Here is an 18,289-nt window from a genome sequence, read left to right on the forward strand (position 1 = left end):
GGACTTTTCCACATTATGGCGAAGTGCCAGTTCAATTTCAAATTTTTCCTGTCGGGTCACCGTCCATTATTCGAATCTATAAATACAAAATACCTGTTTGACCGAGCGAGGTGGCGCAGTGGTTAGCGCACTGGACTCGCATTCGGGAGGACGATGGTTCAAACCTGCGTCCGGCCATACTTTTTTAGGTTTTCCGTGATTTCCCTAAATCGCTTTAAGAAAATGCCAGGGTGGGTCCTTCCCTATCCGAGCTTGTGTTCCGTCGCTAATGACCTCGTCGCTGGGACGTTAAACACTGATCTCCTTCTGTTCGATCGCAGATACTACTCCACCGACTGGCTGGACTGCTCACATGGATACCACACAGAATATAGGATACAGTTTCGTTACACAGTCTGTCGTTTCGACATGCGTAGGCGTACGGTAGTCTTACAGTCAGTAGACATGTATTTTATGATACGATTTTGCGCTGGTTGGAGTAAATTAGGTACCGTACACAGATTCCTCTTGAATTGGCACTTCGAATGTTTAGGAGTCCCCAAACCGTATCCAATGTTGTGTTATATTGATAAGTTAATAATTTAAATTTCGACTGACAGACAAACTGTGACGTTCATTATGATTCGCGAGCTAACCTGCAATAATACTGTCTGTTTCGATTGTTGAGAGAATAGTTCTTCTCTGTCTGATGTAGCACACTCAACACAACGTCGGTACTGACGATATCAGTGAAAGTAGCTACTGCCACAGATCAAAATTTCATTTTTTTATCTTACCCGATTGTTTTCTGTGGATGAAGGAAAAGGTATATAGTTCATCTGGATGTATGGACCATTGAAAGTGCTATATGTCATACTTCGTGTTTTCACTGAAAGCTGTTCGACTGAGGAAGAAATGTTTGCGGTACGAACGAGAAAAACTGAATTCAATAAGGATTCACCAAGGAGAAAAACCTATTTACACCTTCGTCGACCGCTGCCGTCACTGTTGCTCAATGTAAGTGCGGTATGTCTGATATTAAGGGCTTATTTTATTTTTTAAAAAAGTCTATTTGTTTCTTAGCCGCTAATAGATTATCCGTAAAATAGAAGAACACACGGTAAAACTCTATCTAGACGTAACATACTGAACGCATCTACTGCAAAACAATGTTGGAGAAATTGCTCGTGCTGCTGTCTAATGATGAATTCTTCAGACACCGCCGTGCTTGAGCGTGTCAAGTAGCATCTGTTTCAATCCTTAACCACAATCAATATGGAAGAGACATATTGACATTACTATCGAGTAACTTCAAGCTATCTAACTGTTTCGGAGACATTATTATTATTATAATTGTAATAACGGTACTTTTCATTCCTCACTCTGACCCATTTGAGAGTAAATGACTTATCATCAAAGTACCGGTACCAGTCGAAATGGTAATGGAGCAAAGAGATACCAGATTGAGAATATTTGAGAGAGGATTTCTTTTAGCTTACTCGCCAGTAATTGCCGTTTAAAATACGACTGTCAGTTCTGCACTTATTAGGTTTTTCCTATAAACTTGTTATGAATTTGTTCACATTCGTATTCCATCCTACTGCATTTTTCTTTAGATCTGAAATTTTTATCGTTGTTTTCTTATGCATCAAGTGCTGGGTGTGGCCCTACAGTTTTTCGGTTGAAAACGTTTTGCTTGCACTGCAAAGATAGCATACCATACATATCATCTTTCGTCAAGAGCGTGCAGGGACAATTTCTTGAAACAATTTCAATGTTTTTGGAGAAACTTTCGCGCTGGAAGTTTTCTCTTGGTTAAGACGAATATAAGTTAGTCAGCGACGACAAGTTAGCCAACACATCAAAAACTGGCGCAAAACTCTTTATATTCTATTTCTGTATGCCATATTCCTTGATATTTTGTATATTTTTTAGCTACTGAAGTTGCATAGAAACCTTCAGAAAGCCTCTTAATTTCTTTCAACTCGAATTCATGGAGCATTATTATGTTTTCTTCTGGCTGTTCAGTAAAAAGTAACGTTTTCGTCACAATTGTAAGCAGCCCAAGTTTTGTTGTTATTGTAGCAACCAAGTAAGTTCACAGTTATTGAGTAGACCTATATCAACTTGTGCATTTTGTCAAGTTGTATTCTGTACTATTGTTTTTAAATTACAAGAAGCGAACTTGAAACTTTAACAAACATGCCACCTTGTACAAAGATGGAAGAATTCAATTCCCTGTTTTCACACAAGTTGCTAATATATAGGCCTATATGAAAATAAGTGAAATCCCTGGAGGGAGCAATAAGTAAAAGTAAAGAATGGTAACCACTCATCTATATAGCAAATTGATGCTTGGAGCACAAAAACACATAACACATAACAGAAAACAGCATTCTTGAAAATTCCTGGATGGAGCAATTTGTAAAATTAAGTAATGGTAACCACTCACCTATAGCAGATCAATGTGAGGAGTGCAGGAAAACATAACAGAAAACAGCATCACACTGGCTTTCGAGCATATTCCTGTGGACAAGGCAGTGTGTATTTGGGAAAATTTTGAAGCATTTCTAAGGGATTTTCTAAGTGTTTTCAATGAAATGTTTCCACAAAAAACTTATTTTAATAAAATGACAAAATTAAAATGGATCACTAAAGGTATAAAAATCTCCAGTGCTAAGAAAAGGCAGCTACATAAGGAAGTAAGACATAATAAAAAAATTGAATTTATTGAATATGTTAAACGATACAAAAGTACATTTAAGAAAGTTGTCAAAGCAGCAAAGCAAATGACAAATAATAAATTAATCTTAAAACACGAGAATAAATCAAAGGCAGTGTGGTCAGTTGTAAAACACGAATTAGGTATCAAAGCCTCTAGACATGGAATTAGTACAATTAAGCTTGAAGATGAGATCATTGTAAATCCGGTTCAAATTTCAGAATGCTTCAATGAGTTCTTCATTAATGTAGTGAAACCAGATGTTAATGTTGCAGATTATGGGAACAATGTATGTCCCTTTGGACTAAATCATAATTCTGAATGCCTCACAAAATTCAAAACAGTCTCAACAATAGATGTAGAAAAAATTATATTAAAACTAAAAAACAAAAATTCTGCAGGTTGGGATGGAATACCAGCAAAAGTCCTTAAATTTGTGTGTAAAATAATAGGATACCCACTATCTAAGATAATAAACCAATCCTTTGAACAAGGAAGCTTCCCAGAGGTGCTGAAGTATGCGGAAATAAAACCGTTTCTCAAAAAAGGGTCAAGAGAGGATATGGGGAATTATCGTCCCATCTCCCTCCTTCCAGTCCTTTCAAAAATCTTTGAAAATGCTGCTGCTATGCAGATTCGAAATTTTATCGAGAAATATGATATTATTACGGAAAACCAATTTGGTTTCCTGCATGGCAAAAGTACTACTGATGCAATTAACAAGTTTATCGACAAGATCAGCACATCATTAGACAACTATGATAAAGTTGCAGGAATCTTTTGTGATCTCACAACAGCCTTTGACTCTGTAAATCATGCACTGCTTATCTATAAGCTTGACAAGTATGGGATCAAGGGTAATGTTCTAAATTGGCTTACTTCATACTTATCAAATAGGAAACAAAGAGTGATTGTCTCATCAAATGCAGCAAATTACTATTCAAAATGGAAAACAGTAGCCCAAGGTGTCCTTCAAGGCTCGATTCTAGGACCTATTTTGTTCTTGTTCTATGTTAATGATTTACCGAACAATATAAATGCTCCATCGATTTTATTTGCAGATGACACATCTGTATTAATTGAAAACCAGGAGCCAGAAAACATCCCTCTCTACATAATAAACGCAATGAACAAACTAGAAACATGGTTCCAACTGAATGGATTAAGATTGAACATCCCCAAAACCCACGTAGTCCAGTTCAGAACAAAACAGTCAAAGCCCCAAGAAATTAAAATAACTCATAAAAATCATGATATAGAAGAAGTAGATTCTGTAAAGTTTTTAGGGTTAAAAATAGATAAAAATTTAAATTGGAATAAACATGTTGATTACCTGTTAAACAAATTATGTAGCTTTGCATTTGCTATGCAAATATTAGCTGGTGCAACAGACATGAATACAAGGAAAATTGCATACCACAGCTACTTTCAATCAGTTGTAAGGTACGGTATTATTTTTTAGGGAAATTCAAGCAATATATTGCGCATACTAAAGCTACAGAAAAGAATAATAAGGAACATGTGTACCGCCCATCCAAGGACATCATGTCGCCCACTATTTGAAAAACAACAGTTATTAACAGTTCCCTCCTTATACATCTATGATATTATCATCTTTCTACATAGCAATTTAGAGTTATTCGAGAAAAACTGTTTCAGTCACTCATATAACACAAGAAACAAAGACAATTTTACGCTTCCCACTCATCGGTTAAACCTGTATGCCCAGTCTCCTCAGTATATGGCAATGAAAATCCATAACAAGCTAAAAGGAAAGAATGTTCTGAGTATGAAGCTAGAGACACTGAAAACAAAGCTATATGATATACTTGTCAAATGCTGCTACTACACTGTTGAGGAGTTCATGAAGGATGAACTGAACATTTGAGCAGGATAAATTTACATATAGTTTTGTGTGTAAATGTAGCTGTCCTTCACAAAAGGGAGGAAAGAAAAATAAAAGTTTATATTAATGTTAAAATTCTTTGTATCAATTAGGCCTAAGTTGTGTTATCCATTTTTTGACGTGTCTCCTGTACACTAATCATATGATTAGAAATTGTATATTATGAGACAAATAAAACACTATTCACTATTCACTGTCTTTGTGGTTGTGTGGGTGACAGTGTGTGCACAATTACTGGAAAAAGAGCTAGTGCTCGAAAGCTAGTTTGAATGAAGTTTTCTGTAATATGTGTTTCTGTGCCTCACACATTGCTCCTTATAGGTGAGTGGTTACCTTTCATAAATATTGCTTATGAAGAAGAACATATAGGAAATTGCCGTGAGTTTAAATTTATGTGTGTAATCCTGACTTTAAACAATAATCTGCTGTAAACGGTACAAACATTGCCTCTATATATGTTTAAGCATTTCGGACTTATACAAATTTGGATTAAAAGTAAAGTATACTATTCAATTCAAGAAACATTTCAAAGGCTTTTTAATAATACTTATTCATATAATGTATAGGCCTACTTATAATGTACTTCCTAAAATAATATCTAGATATATAATGTCAAACCAGATAGGTGCATGGTGTAATTCTTCATATATGTCTAGTTAGACATGTAATGAGAGTTATTTATTTCAAGTTTTAAAGATCCATTTGTGAACAGATCACTGGATATAGAACAAATCAGTTTTTGAAAATTACTGTGTAGTACCTAAGTACACTGAACTTTTGATAGTTCAACATCCATACATTGCTTTGCTTAGGAATATACAGAAAAATGTGAATTTGAGTTTAAGTTACACTGTACATAAACAAAGAATGATGAATCTGCTATATGGGCCAAAAAATAGGTTTAAGTATACTAAGGAGCTAAAAATTACTGTAAAATTATTATGTGCATTTATGCATCATACACCTTCTTCATAGGTAACAAATAATTCTTTATGGGTACATATGCATATTCTTTCTCACAGTTCACATCTTAGTATCACAGACAATCTTATCATATAATGTTCATTCAAGTCCTCTAGTTTAAAATTGCTTACTGCATGTACCAGTTGTTTCAACTTACATATTTTTCAGGAAATGTATACTACAAACATATGTTGTATTTCATGGTTACATTCTACAAGAACTTTACTGCTACATTTATGGCTAAGTTACTCATCTATACTATAATAAGATCCATCTAAAAGTAACTGCCTTAGTTTTTCTTCAAACTGAGGCATGTTCCCAGCCAGGTCTAATGTATTTGCAGCTGTGAATATGGACAATCATCAGCTGTATAATGGAATGATGACAATGAAAATTTGTGCCGGACTGTAACTTGAGCTCGGATTTCGCACTTATCGCGAGTGATCACCTTTCCATTAACCTATCTGAGCACGCTCCATGGCCAGATCTAAACTTCCATATGTCATCAACCACGTGTCTACAATCTACACTCATACATCCATTTTGTATATTCCCATATGGGGGAGATGTTTTAAATGAAAGTCGCTTGCCAAGTGTTAGCAGATAAATACAATATTGCAGTGCCTGTGTTATTCAGAAATACAGTGCAGTGTTCCTTTGGGCATGCACTCATGTCTCCTCTGTATGGGAATATTCATAACACATGTATGAGTGCAGGTTGTAGACACAGGCTTGAGTTTTCTTGAGGCCTTGTCGAATCTGTCGAGTGTACTGGATTCTCTCCCTGACCAAGGCCAGGCTGGCTCTTCTGGTGATCCAGTTGGTGACTGCAGTTCTGATGTGATGAATAACCTTAACAAATGATGGTATGATTCAAATCATCTATTGCGAAGGCTGTTCATCAAATCAGAACTCCACCTACCAACCAAATCACCAGAATAGCCAGCCGGCCTTGGTCAGGGAGAGGACCCTGTACACTTGACGCATTCTTAGTGAGACCTCAGGAAAACTCTTCTTGCTCCACCTTCAGTGGCTTTGGCAGTCTTCTCTGACTTGTGTAAATGGATAGATGCAGTTAGCAAGCCAATGAAGTGTGGCACTCATCCATCTACAGACAAACTGCTAAATATGAACACCTTGCTGCTGAACCACCACAAGAACCTCAGAGAACTGTCATCAATAATTGTACTGAGAAAGCAACTGACAGTGCTATCTTGCCTATACTGGGAAAGGGCTAAATTATGCATTGATGCTGGTGACCATAGCAACAGCAGAATTTATCAGCACAATGGAACAGGTAACTCCTGCACTTCCTTGGGACACTGCAGCAGAAATATGACATGGAACATTTAGTTACACTTACCAGGGCTATTCCACTGTTCAGCCAAACATCTCCAAGAAAGTGAGGAAAGGACTCAGCAGCTCCAAGAAATTGCTGAGACAGTCATCCTCCCAGCAAACAAAAGGAATTGCATGTTCTTGTTACCAGGTCACATTTACATGCAAAATTGTATGACCTTCTAGAATGTGACACATACAGGAGAACTGAAGATGACCCTACCAACCGAGTGAAGTGTACATCTTTTGAGATTCTCCAACACACATACCCAGACAAGAAGACAGTGAAGAAACTTCGTCCACAGCAGCTGCACCACCTGGACTTTATGGACTGCCTAATGTCCCCAATGAAGCTATGCCTCTCCGTCCAAATGTTAACAACATTGGTGCACCAACATATGAATTGGCAAAACATCTGAGGGCAGTGCCCAACTCCTTTGTGGGAAAATGGCTGCACCACATAAGAAATTCAGCAGATTTCATCCAGCAACTCCAGAACTTCAGACTCATGTTGAGTTTCAGCATAGTCTCTCTCTTTACAAGGGTGCTACTAAGAGATTCCCTATGCCTCATAGGAGAAATGTTTGGCCAGTGCTAATGAAACTGCTTGAATTCACGCTTATGTGAACCGACTTTCTATTCAGTAGAAATGTATGTAGACCAGACTATCTAGGCACTACAGGAGAGATGCGCTAACTATAAATGCCACACAGACAATGTACAGTTGACAAAGTCCTCTGTGGCAGAGCACTGCATCTCCTGTGGACATTCCATGAATTACAAAGACACCAAGTTGTTGCAATAATTTTGCACCTTATGGGATTGTATTCTCAAAAAAGCTGCAGGATCTGACTGCATGACGAATTGATAAATAAAGGCAGCGGCTTTCAGTTAACGAAGGCCTGGGCTTGCCTTGAGTATGACCAAGGCACAGTGGCAGTATATGTGAAAGGTCACTCCATCTTGACAACTGAAGAGGATGAGGAATCATTGTTGCCATGCTAACAGAGATTAAGGCCCGACACAAGCCACGGCACTACTGAGGACTCTTGATTGATGCCCGATGCCACTCTTCCCCCACCACTGCACCAGGTCCGTGTCCTACTGGAGGCTGTGAGAGGGGAGGGTGTCGGAACATATAAAGATGGCACCCAGCAGATATCACTCAGTTATCGGCAACACATGAAGATAGCAGGAAGTCAGCTTGGAAAAATATCCTGCCTTTTGGACAATGCCACCTAGCTGAATACCTGAGAAATATTCAACAATTTTTTTGCTTGCAGTTGATTTTTCCATTGTATTATGCCATGAACCATAAGTGGATGAAAATAGCCAAAGTATGCTGTTTTTATTGTGCTCATCTCCCTACTGTTACATATTACAGTGGAATCTTGCATAGGTAGTCTAATTCATTCCAGAATCTTACTTGTAGCATGAAACACATGTTAAGTGAAACAATTTATCCATATAAATTAATGTAAAATATAATAATGCTTTCCATGCAGAAAAAGTACTAAATGTTTTATCTTATTCATGCCATTTATTTAAAGAAAATTATACGTGCAGTATTATGTACTTTATTACTCATGATACGTAACTAATTATTGTTTACTAGGAAGCTATCTATAGTCATTTGTTTCTGCTGATTCTTCAACACGTGGTGAAAATGTGACACAGCATTGTCATCAGGTAATTTTGTAGCACACACAGCCACTCCTTTATTGGGGTGATGATAAATTTGTAGCACACATAGCCACTCCTTTATTGTAGTGATGATAAATTTGTAGCACACGTAGCCACTCCTTTATTTGGGTGATGATAAATTTGTAGCACACATAGCCACTCCTTTATCGGGGTGATGGTTTTCAGTTATGATGCAAGTGATCCCCATGCTTTCAGCATTTCTCCAGAAGATTGCTGCTACCAGCTCCTCCTCCTCATCCTCCTCTTCCTCTGAAGAACTCCTCTCCACAACCCCCTTATGTGAAACACACTGCAACTCCACAAGCTCTTCAGTGGTCATTTCTTGGCTGTGATCTTCCACAAGGTCATCGATGTCATTATTATCCACTTCTAGTCCTATGCTCTTGGCCAAAGACCGAGGCTCCTCAGGTACTGGCTCAAATGCCTCAGAGTCACATTTGACAGTGCACTCTGGCCAAAGCTTCTTCCAAGCAGAAATGAGACTTCCCTAGGTAACCTCTTCCTATGCCTTTTCGATCATCTTGACGCAGGCTCTGAGAGTGAGATAGTTAGGCTCAGTCATCTCAAAGATGCTTTTTAAAGTTAGAAATAATCTGCTGGTCCATAGGCTGGAGTAACAGAGTTGTGTTGGGAGGCAGAAATTGGATCTTGATGAATTGAAATTCTGCAAGAAGGCAGTCTTGTAGGCATGGTGAATGGGCAGGACCTTTGTCCATAACAGGCAAGACATGGAGTGGCAGATTCATCTCAAGGAAATATTTATTTGGCTGAAGGACCAAACACTTCATTGATCCAATCATAAAAAAGATCACACCACCTAAGCCTTATTGTTAGACCTCCACATCACATTTAACCTGCTCTTCTGGACTTTACACTTCTTGAAGGCTCATATAGTTTCTGAATGGTAAACAAGCAGTGGTTTAATTTCCAAATTGCCGCTTGCTTTGGCACAGAATAGCAGTGTGAGACGGTCTTTCATTGGCTTTGTGGCTGGACAATGCATTCTGCTCTCCTGCTATAAAGGTGCAATTCAGCATCTTTTTGCAGAATAGACCCATCTCATCACAAGTAAAAACCTGTTGTGGCAGATAACCCTCAGAATCTATGAACATCTTGAAGTTGCTGATGAAGTTCCCTGCTGCTTTTGTGTAGGAGCTGACTGCTTTGCCGTTCCTCACACTGCAGTGGATGCCAGTACTTCTCTTAAACTTCCCAAACCACTCATGGCTTCCCTTAAACTCTTCTTTGGCCACTGATGATCCTGGTGTCTTCTTAATGAGGTCAGCAAAAATCATTCTCACCTTCTTACAAATGATGTTCTTTTTAATAGTATCGCCTTGTAATAGCTTTTCATTTATCCATATAAAGATCAACCTTTTGACATTGTACAGATTGTGAAACCGTTTTTAGCACTTTCTCACTCACAAATAGTTGATGTAGACTGATTGTACAGTATGTGCGTGCTAAATCAACAATACTCACCCCACGTTCGCGTTTTACAGTGATTCTGTTTCATTTCGAACGTCATTTTTCTTTCTCTTAAGGTCATATTCTTGTGACTTTTCCTCCAGAGACATTTCTATGAAGGTTATTAAAATTTGCACACTGAAAAACACTGTGTGAATGCAGGTTTAGAAAAATGTGTGATCACAAGCAGCACTAAGATGGTAGCAGAAAGAATACTAAACTCAGACTGCAGAACATACTAAAGACATTGTTCATATGCTGCTTCTGACAATGAAAGGTGTTCATATTGTTGAATGTTCCCTCCCCCCCCCCCCTCCCCCTCCCACTCCGCACCCCCCTCCCCCGCTGTGTGCAAACTGCTGGTGACATCAAACTAAATCATCACCACTTGCTATGCGAAACATTGCTCATGAAGTGAGTAATTTTTTTTACAGTTTGTTTTGTTTGTTATGCAAATTGCGTGTCATTGGAAGTGCTCGTTAAGTGAGGTTCCACTTTATTCTTATTCATTTATTGTTGTACTCAATTTTTTGCACTGATCTTGAATATGGTATGGACACTTCAGTATGCTGTCTGTATGCAGATGCAAAAATAGGAGGACTCTTGTGGCCACCCATTTTTAATTTATTTTGTCTGCGACACTAGTACTAGAGGAGAAATTAATGTAATTTGTCTTTTATAGATTAACCGAAAGACCGTCAATTTTAAATCATTTGTAAATCACATCTGCAAATTCCATATTTAGTGTGTCATTTAATATATTCCCTGCAGGATTATTAACTGATATAGTGGTGTCACATGGCAAATCATTCATAAATATTAGAAAAGCAATAGACCCAATACTGCGCTTTGAGGCAGTCTAATTCTACTGAGCTTTGAGGCATTCTAATTCCAATGGAGCCACAGTTGAAGATACATGGCCACCATGCATTCCTTCCATTATAGCTGTCTGCTTTCTACCACATAACTAAGGTACAAGCTACTAGCCAACTATTCCACTCTTTTCCTGGGTGTTCAAGTGAATATGGGGTTCAACTTTGCCAAAAGCTTCTGACAGGTCACAAAATATTCCAAATGTCATTGTATTGTCATTCATAGATTCCAAAAAATTGTCAACCAATGTATGTATTGCATTCTATGTTGATACCCCCTTTTGTAAACCAAACTGACTATTGCTGAGGCTGTTGTATATACTCAGATGCTGCACCATTCTGCTCTGCTTTGTATACTTTCTCCAATACCTTAAAAAATGGGAATACTAAAACTGTGATAGATAGTTTGTAGCATCTGTCTTTTCTCCCTTTATTATAAATTGGCCGTGTGCGTCCATACTTTAATCTGCCAGGGACTACTCCTTGGTCAAGTGACATATTAAAAATGTGGCACAGGGCTTTGCTTATTCCTCTACAGCAATATTTCAATAATCAACTTGGGAGGTAATAAATAAAAATATAGGTAGACACAAAAGAAAAGATAACAGCTTTGTCATTAAAAGTGGGGGTAAAACTGTTAAGGACCCACTTCAGATTGCCAACATATTTAATGAACATTTCACAAATATAGCCATAAATTTAATTAAAACTAAATGCAATTCCAATAGCAAGGTAAAAATCCCCATGAATGACATGACAATGTTCCTTTATCCAGTATCTGATTCAGAGGTACTAAATGCTATAAATAAGTTAAAAAATAAAATGTCATGTGGGTGTGATGGGATTCCTGACAAAGTCATTAAGCAAAGTGCAAGAAACATAGCCTCGCATCTCACTGAAATTATAAATGAATCTTTTAAGACAGGGGTGTTCCCATCAAAACTTAAAATGTCTACTATAAAGCCACTTTACAAGAATGGTGATAAATATGATGTTAGTAACTTTAGGCCTTTATCAATGTTGTCAGGTTTCTCAAAAATAATAGAAAGGATAATGTATCAGAGACTATACAAATTTCTTATTAAGAATAGAATATTGGTTAATGCGCAAAATGGTTTCCGTAAAAATAAATCAACTGAAACAGCTATCTTCAATTTTTTGCAACTTGTTCTAAATTCCATAAACAGAAAGGAATTAAATTGTGGATTGTTTTTAGACTTATCAAAGGCCTTTGATGTCATCGACCATAAGTTACTGCTTAGGAAATTATATGCCTATGGGATACGTGGAGTTGCCCACAAATGGTTTGAATCATATCTGTCAGACAGGTATCAGAAGGTGGAGATAAGCCAGGCAGATAGGACATATTCATCGAGATTCGAGAGAGAGTTTTGTATGGAGTACCCCAGGGATCTGTATTAGGGCCATTACTGTTTTTAATATTTATCAATGACCTACCAAGTCATCTATCTGAAGCAGAGGCAGTACTGTTTGCTGATGATACAAGTTTGTTTGTTAAAGCAAATAGTGAAGCTGACTTACAGGAAAAAGTCACATTAGCAACAGACGAAGCAGACAGATGGTTTAATGAAAACAGACTCATTGTGAATGCCAAAAAAACAACGTGGATCAACTTCAGACATATTACAAATAAAATAAAAACTAACCTTACAGTAGAACTGGGTAAGTGTAAGATTGAACAAGCATCATACACTAAATTCTTGGGAGTATGGTTTGATGAACACTTAAGATGGGAAAAGCATGTAATATCATTGAACACAAAATTAAGTCAAACATGTTATATACTTAGAATGCTTAAAAGCTCATGTAATATTAAAACAGTGTTATGTGTTTATTTCTCATTCATGCACAGTTTATTAAGATACGGCGTACAGTTTTGGGGGAACATCAGTCTAACAAAACACTCATCTAGACTACAAAAGAAGGCAGTCAGAATAATAAAAGGTATAGGATATAGAGACTATTGTAGGCAAGCTTTCAAAGAATTAAAAATCATGACACTACCATCTTTATACATATATGAAAGCATATGTTTCTTAAAAGAACACGAGGAATTTTCTACATTAAACAGAGAATTTCACAACTACGAAACAAGGAATAGGAATGATTTCCACAGAGAAATTCATAAAACAGCTATGTATCACAAAAGTGTACTATACCAACCCAAAATCCTCTACAGTGCTCTCCCCAAAGAACTAAAAATAATACCAAAACTGTACATATTTAAAAGAGAATTAAAAAACATGTTATTAAGCAATAGTTTTTACAGTATTGAAGAGTTTGTGAATCGTTGACAATAAAAGCGCAGTTAATATTTCCCTGACATACTAAATATGTGTAATTGCTCACATTTAAATACTTGCTGTTTCTATGAAAGTGTGAAACTGTTAATGTAAGAATGTAAATAATCTTTGATGTGAGAATCACTAACTTTTTTTTTTTTTTTTGTACGTTGTTATCCTACTTGTGTATTTTTATGTTAATGTTCTAAAAGTTCTATTAAAATTGTAATGTCTAAGTGACATCTAAATTCAATTACAAATTTTCATGTATATGTATTTTAAATTGTAATGTTTATTGACAAGTCCTATATCATTTCGATGATGTACTACAAGGACGCTAATAAATTGAATTGAATTTGAATCACTGGAAATGCTATTAACTCCAGAAGAATTTTTGTTTTTTTAAAGAAAGTTATTTTTTTTCTATTTCCTTCATTGTCATTTTCCAAACATTCATCACTTCTATTTTGTTAGTTTGAGTGTTATGCAAGAATTTTGTAGCTTTGTGCACAGAACCTATGCATGCTGCTGGATTTGTAACTATTATGAAATGATTGTTGAAAATATTTGCTAGCATTTCAAGATCATCCACATTAACACACCCATTTCTTAAACTAATCATTTCTTTGATAGCCGAACATTTTTCACATATTTCCATATGGTTTTCATTGTCTTATTAGATTTATCAGTTTTCTCTTTTAAGCACATACTTTTGTATTTTTGTATCACCTTCCTTAATATCTTACATTTCTCTTTATCATGCCTCATCATTTTGGAACTGTTAGGCAATCTGGCAGATGCCTACAATTCCCGTTTCGGTTTGCTTGAAATTTCTATGCCCTGAGTAATCCTTGGCTTTGTTGCAGTGTTACGGTGGTTTTCTCTAGCTCTTTTACTTTGAAAACACCTCCTCAAAAAGCCTTGTAGCTTGACTAACAAATAAATCAAATTTTAAGTTAACACCTGTTTATATTATATTACATACTTCAGACCACATCTGCAGGCTGTAGATTCTGCCTGTATGTCTCCATTATTTCTTCATGTATTAATCTCACAGTTTTCTAGATAGGTTTGATTGTAAGAGTGAACTGAGGGATAGTAAGACTTACAGCATCATGGTCTAACAATCCATTTAATACTTGACTGACTGTCAGGCAGCTGTGTCTAGACTCATTAACAAAAACGTTATCAATTAAAGTACTAGGATGGTCAGTTACCATAGTGGGAAATTCTACCACTGGCACTAAATTGTTAAGAGCTCATCAGTTGATCCAGTTCTACTCTGCTACTACTTTCAGACAAGAAATTTACATTAAAGTCATCTAGTAACAGCACTGAAATGGTTGTCCCCCCCCTCCATTTTTTTCTGCTTCCCATATAAAAATTACTCAAGTCTAGGGCTCTAAATACTACATTATTTCTACCATAAATCACTACACCACTTTCTCCATGGTAGATCTATAATAATGAGTTGCTGAACAGAGGCTGTCAATACACAGCATGTGAATTCCACTTGTAACATAGTGTTGTGTGAAATATAGTATGTCAGGTTGCTTTTGACATTCACTGTCATTTAGGTTCATCACTAACTGGTCTATTTTATTTTTATGTCCTCTTATGTTCTGGTAGGAAATTGCTGGAGATTTAGACTTGCTTAAATTTTTAAAATTATTGGGTGCCAGAGTAATTTCACGGAGTATATGTATCGGAGGTTTGGGCTTCATTCTTTTATTGAAAGCAATAACAACTTTTTCTCATCTGCTGGCCTGCTAAGCCTAACACATCTGAGGGTTCTCCTTCAGGGTTTACTCCCTCAGCCTTTGAGGATCCCTCTTCACCACAAGGCAGTGGTTCCACTCCTCATTTGCCCTTAGGAGTGAAGGGGTGCCTCCTCCACCAGCTGTGCCATACCAAAGATGTTCTTCTCCGCCATAGCTGCCGTTAAGGGCTTCGCCTATCCCTGGCAAGGGTTGATAATGGTAAGGAAAAAGGAGAGGTTTAGGATAGGATAGGATAAGAGACAGGCTAATGATAGGTCATTGTGGGACACACTTTGTCTGGCTCCTCCTCTTTGGCCTGTCCGGCATGGGTGACCCTGCTGGTAGCTACGCTACCGCTGGCATAATCCTCTGGATCCAGAGCACACAAACCTCCTCGCACTGGTGGTGCTGTGTTAAGGTGGTGTCCCCTGAGAGACCTGCAGGTGACGTTGACTACAGAGGAGAGGATGAGTGCTTTGAGACTGAAGTGGTTCGGTCATGTGAAGCGAATGCACTTAGCTTGAACTCCACACCAGTTTTTGAAGATGGAAGTACCAGGAAGAAGACCAGTTGGGCGGCCTAGAAAGAGGTGGACAGAGCAGGTTAAGGAAGATCTCAAGAAGAGAGGAGTAACATGGGATGTAGCAGAGAGAGGGAAAGGCTATACCAGGACAGAAACCAATGGAGGCATATCGTTCATATAGTTCTTATCCGGCTCACTGGAAGGAAATCCTGATGATGATGATGGTTTGGGTTTCTGATCTGCTGTATCCTCTTCCTCAGCTGTGAAGGATGTCAAATATCCTCTTGGAGTGTGGAATTCTCTTTTCTTCTTAGCTTATTCTTGTGGTTACTGCCGAGGTTCAAATAATTCTGACTTGTCAAGTGTGCTGAGTGCTCTGTGAGTCACTGGCATGTGGTACTGTATTTCTGTCATCAAATCAGTTGCTAATAATTATTCTACTGCTGGTACATCCAGGTTTTGTACCTATATAATGGAAACTTTCATTGGAAATGCTACACAAGATGCCAATTTAAATGGTCCATGTATTCATTTTTCTGGTAATGGGAGTGTCACGTGTTTAACTCTGTTTTGGTTTTGGAAATAGCATTCGAAGATCTGCTTATACAGTTCTCTCTTATCCCTAGAAATTCTATGCAGCCCATGTCTTGTGAAGTGTTCCCTAAGTAAACGGCCTGTTACAATAAATTTTACATGTTTAAAACTGCTAAATATTTTTCTTAGTTTTCAGTTTGCTACCCAAGTAGGAAAATCAGTAACTGATGTCAATTGAAAGAACCAAGTAATGCTTCAAGGTCAATCTTTCTGTCAGACTCTTTCAGAAAATCTACATTGAAATCCCCACAAACAATAATTTGCTTTACTCTGTCTGACAGATAGCAGAACAAAAAATCAAGTTTTTCAAAAATAGTTGAAAATTTCCCAATGGGGGTCTATACATGGCTACAATTATAAAAGTGCCATTATTTAGTTTAAGCTCACATTCACATGTTTCTATATGTTGCTCTACACAAAATTTTTTACAAGGTGTACATCTTTTGATTCTGCCATTTTTTCCCCAACATTTGAGACTTTAATGAAACAAATTGGTTACACATCTATCGTTCAGAGTATTTTTGATTGCTGGCCCCTACTTTCTCCCATCTTTCGGGTGGTGTACGAATCCCGTTTACACAAATACTTAGCATGGTAAATAACAAATTATCTTGTATCATAGTAACAAGGTTTCGCAAAAACTTATTTATAGGTACACTCATGTTCAAATGTGGAGCTTAATTGTACTCATGAATATGAAATTAAATTGTTATGTCACATATACTGGCAGCATTGAGAAATGGTTCGATGTACATCAGCATGTGCCAACAGCTTCTGAATGAAGTTGAAGCAGTCACATACATTCTGATGGTGTGTGTGTGTGTGTGTGTGTGTGTGTGTGTGTGTGTGTAAAGAGATTTACTTTTGTTGCTGTGAGTATTTGAAAAAACTCTAACACTAACAAAATGACGTCTGTGAAAAATAACTGTTCATGGTGGCTTCTGGTGGCATTTTCTCTCTCTCTCTCTCTCTCTCTCTCTCTCTCTCTTTTAACTGCCTTAGGCTTTACCCCTGAATCTAAGCTTCAGACACATTTTTGGACCATGGAAAAAATGCCTTGCTTTTGGGTAAATAAGAGTAGAATGATCAGATGAGAATTACTAATAAAATTCTTGTTAAATAATTGCTAATTATTAACAAAAGTGCAATTTAATTTGAGTAAATGTATAAGAGTATCAAATCAGTAGTGTTACATCTCTCATTGAACTCTTGAGTTTGCCAACTAAAACAGCTTCAAGATATGACACCACAGTTCTGCATGCATCACTGAGGATTTGTAGTGATAGTGCCAGGTTAGTATTGTTATAGACTATAGATCCAGTGGAAAGTTTATGGTAAGTGTGTATGACCTGTTTTGACGTTTAATAGTGGCAAAGTGATACCATTTAAAACTAGTGGATTGTTTAGCAAACATTGGAAAATGTATGTTGGGAATTGCTAGGGTTGACAGGAAAACAAATATGATACCAGGGAATGACCAGAATGAAAGACTCGAGTAAGGCTGTAGTGACAGTGGTCTACAGATACGTGGGTCATGTAGTTGTAGATGGATGAAGGAGTTCTTTGCTGGAGTCCAAGGAATAAGAAAAGACTGAGACAAGATCCTGATGAAACATAGGCTTACATTAGAAAACAAGCAGGAGTAGTGTGGATGCATTTTGCTGAAGACCACAATGATAATAATAATAATAAAGATTCTATTGTCTTTAGGCTATTACAGCAATTGACAATGTCAAATGTAGTTACAATTTATAGTACAGTGTGATAAGGTATTGACTACTGAAATATTTTAGCTTATATTACAATAAATGTACAGTGGGTCATCCGTTGGATTACTACATTTTACAGTTGAAGAATTCATTGATATCATAGAACGGGTGGGCAATAAACCATTCATGCAGTCTTTCTTTGAATGTATGTTCAGGAAGATCCTGTCTAGCATGTGGCAGCTTATTAAATAGTTTGTGCCCTGTGACTTCATAGCTATTTATTGATTTTGATAATCTGTGGTAGAGTCAAGAGGAGAACTTTACCCAGCAGTGAATGTCACATTTTTGCTGTTGCTGCTGATTCAGTACAAATGGATAAAAAAAATCAAGATTACATCCAATCTGTTTTGCAGTCCACATCTATTTATTTATTTATTTATTTATTTCTT

General features: G+C 37.1%; 1 protein-coding gene across 1 annotated transcript in view; it reads left to right on the forward strand.

Annotated features, from left to right (window-relative positions):
* LOC124596422 (DC-STAMP domain-containing protein 2) overlaps positions 1-18,289 on the forward strand; it is a gene marked incomplete at its 5' end in the record, with an annotated part of 246,176 nt that overhangs the window by 122 nt on the left and 227,765 nt on the right. The window lies entirely within an intron of this gene.

Source organism: Schistocerca americana, chromosome 1, assembly GCF_021461395.2.
Source record: "Schistocerca americana isolate TAMUIC-IGC-003095 chromosome 1, iqSchAmer2.1, whole genome shotgun sequence".
NCBI lineage: Eukaryota > Metazoa > Arthropoda > Insecta > Orthoptera > Acrididae > Schistocerca > Schistocerca americana.